At 42.7% G+C, this 3,337-nt stretch overlaps 1 long non-coding RNA gene across 1 annotated transcript; it reads left to right on the top strand.

Annotated features, from left to right (window-relative positions):
- Positions 1-308: 308 nt before the first annotated feature.
- Positions 309-2,005, top strand: LOC134293169 (uncharacterized). Its single transcript, XR_010000178.1, has 2 exons — positions 309-396; positions 1,422-2,005. It is a non-coding gene; the product is annotated as an uncharacterized LOC134293169 (long non-coding RNA).
- Positions 2,006-3,337: the final 1,332 nt, after the last annotated feature.

Raw genomic sequence — 3,337 nt, 5'->3', positions numbered from 1 at the left:
TTTGTAGTGAGGTTTTCTTGTACTGATTCTGCTCTAGTTTGTAGTGCGGTTTTCTTGTACTGATTCTGCTCTAGTTTGTTGTGCGGTTTTCTTGTACTGGTTTTTTGTCTGCTGTGCTTTGAGGAGTTTCTGATTTTTGACTTCAATCAAAGCAGGTTCTTCACTTTGCTTTACATATTCTGCCATATTATTATTCTTCTTCCCCTTCTTTCCTTAGTCCTGCTGCTCCGGACGCCCTCCCCGTCCTTCAAGGATGCCGCCTCCTCCTTCTCCTACTCCGTGTCTTCCGCCAAGAGGCGCTGCCGCCGCTGCCGCCACTGCCGCTCCTCCTCCTCACTGTCGTCCGGCTCCACCGAGAGCGTCTCTTACGGCATCCCCACCATATGCAAGGACAAGGTGGGCGGGAATGTGCTCGTGGGTACACGCTTGCTCCAATCTGACTCTGGCCAACCCATCGTGCAGATCAGTCTGGTGTAGCACTCGACTCTGAAACACCCATCCCTTAGTATTATTATTATTATTACTGGGAGCCCCCGATGGCCTAGTGGACTAAAGCCTCGTGACTTGAAGGTTGGGTTGCTGGCCTGAAAGCTGCCAGGTTCGAATCCCACCCGGGGAGAGTGCGGATGAGCTCCCTCTATCAGCTCCAGCTCCATGCGGGGACATGAGAGAAGCCTCCCACAAGGATGGTAAAACATCAAAACATCCGGGCGTCCCCTGGGCATCGTTCTTGCAGACGGCCAATTCTCTCACTCCAGAAGCGACTCAAGTTGCTCCTGACACGAAAAAAAAAATTATTATTACTATTATTATTATTATAGTTGGGTCCTTGAGTTAACCAAGCGTCCCCTCTGGTGAGAATGGTGGGGTAGAAAAGTTGTAAATAAATAAATAAATTATTAATATTAATACGTTGGCCAAGTTGAGTTAACCAAGAGCCTGTAGATTTATTATTATTATTATTATTATTATTATTATTATTATTATTATTATTATGCTTGGGTCCTTAGGTTAACTGAGAGCGCACTGGCTTATATAATATACTATAATATATCATTATTATTTTATTATGACACAGCAAACAAGGTAGACATGCTGGATTTCGTATCACAAAATCACAAGTCGAACACTTCCCAAGTGTCTAGGACTGTGTGATGTATTATTATTATTATTATTATTATTATTATTATTATTATTATTATTATTATTTTATTATGACACAGCAAACAAGATAGATATGCTGGATTTCATATCACAAAATCACAAGTCGAACACTTCCCAAGGCAACCCATGGGTCACAAAGTTATGGTATCTACCAACCTCATTCTTTTCATGGGGTCCGACTGTATTAAGAAATGATACGAGAACAATACAAGTGCTATTACGAATGGTCAATTCCCTTTGTATCATTTTGTTTACAGAGACAAAAGCGATACCACGAGGACATATTCGGGGCAGTGTTTGCGCACGAGAACCAACGAGACACGAGACCACGACCCGGCTTCGAGTCTCCAAATCCGCTCACGTTTTAGCTGTATTTTTGCACATTCGCTCCCCTTTTCCGATGTCACGGGGAGCCAAATTTGTCTTTCCCTCCAAAATTTTGGAGGTGAATCAGTACACTTTGGCTCCCAGGATTGGTTGGGGACCAGACACCTTTTATTTAATGCTATTTATTCTATCAGATCCTTTGTCATGTGTGTATATTGTATGGGAAGAGGTCAGTTGTATGTGTTTTTAAAGAAATGTATTGCTCATATTTTTGGGAGTTGATGACTAAGCTTGAACTCTTGGTTTCCCAGATTTCTAGGCCTTGTCTACACATCTAGAGTTAACCTAGATTGACTTCTTCTCCCATGTCTAAAAATGTTAATACAGGGTGATTGGTTGGGAGTTGCATCATTTATACGGTTGATTTTCCGTTTTTGTACCTTTGTTTAGTTAACCTATTGCATAAACTGTTTTGATTTTGTAAGAGAAATAAATAATTATTCCTGCTGCTGAAGGATTTTGACATTTTTGCGTACCGTTTTGTCGAACACACAAAAGTTGTCACTCGTGACATCTATCTAACTTATTCTTATTTCTCAAACACACAAAAGTTGTCACTTGTGACATCTATCTATCTATCTATCTATCTATCTATCTATCTGTCTGTCTGTCTATGAATCTTATTTCTCACACAAAGGTTGTCACTTGTGACATCTATCTATCTGTCTACCTATCTTATTCTTATTTCTCAAACACACAAAAGTTGTCACTTGTGACATCTATCTATCTATCTATCTATCTATCTATCTATGAATCTTATTCTTATTTCTCAAACACACAAAGGTTGTCACTCGTGACATCTATCTATCTATACACAAAATAAATGTGAAAATATGTATGTATGTGTGTGGCTAGGGTGTCCACTTACACAGACAGGCTCCCACTTCCACAAACAACTATAGCTCCCACTACACAGGAGACACCAATGACTCACCAGCGTGGGAGTTATAGTTCACCCTACAGCCAGAGAGCACACTGAACCCCATCCAGAGCAAACTTGCCCAACATCACAAACTTTAGGTACTGACGGAGTTTCTTGTGGTTAACCTGGCATGATGGGAGTTGTAGTTCACCCACAACCTTATGCATTGGGTGCAATTAAAAACTGACTTTTTCAAATGACGCAGGTCACACTGGGTACCCAAATTAGTATAATTCATGCACTTAGGATGCAGACAACCTCCTGTAAACTATGTGCTATTTCTTTCCTCACCACTTTGGGGCGATCAAGCCGTGCGATTTTCTCTTGCAAGGAGGCTTTGCTAATTCCCAGCTCTCCTTACAGCCAGCATATTAATTTCCACATTATGTCAGAATTAAAGAAAGTCATAGTATATTTCAAATGGTGTCATAGACTCATGGTGAGTCTATCGTTTGATGCTGGGAGTTGTAGTCCGGCGCCTTTAGCCTTCTCTTGGGCAAGAAAACTACAATTAAATTGATGCTTCAGTGCAGATGGAGCCAAATTTCTTTTCTGGGAGTTGTAGTTCTCCCACAGCCAGGGGAACGGTGGCCTCCACCGATGATGGACTTGGACCAAACTTGGCACCCAGAACCCCATCGTGGAGGGGTTGGAGGGGACTGACTCACCAGAGTGGGAGTTGTAGTTCTCCCACAACCAGGGGAACGGTGGCCTCCACCGATGATGGACTTGGACCAAACTTGGCACCCAGAACCCGCTAGTGGAGGGGTTGGTGGGGACTGACTCACCAGAGTGGGAGTTGCAGTCCTCCCACAACCAGGGAAACGGTGGCCTCCACCGATGATGGACTTGGACCAAACTTGG

This window comes from Anolis carolinensis, unplaced genomic scaffold, assembly GCF_035594765.1.
Source record: "Anolis carolinensis isolate JA03-04 unplaced genomic scaffold, rAnoCar3.1.pri scaffold_7, whole genome shotgun sequence".
In the NCBI taxonomy this organism is placed as follows: Eukaryota; Metazoa; Chordata; class Lepidosauria; order Squamata; family Dactyloidae; genus Anolis; species Anolis carolinensis.
Note: the sequence above shows the minus strand (reverse complement) of the source record. Positions and strands in the feature narration are given on the sequence as shown.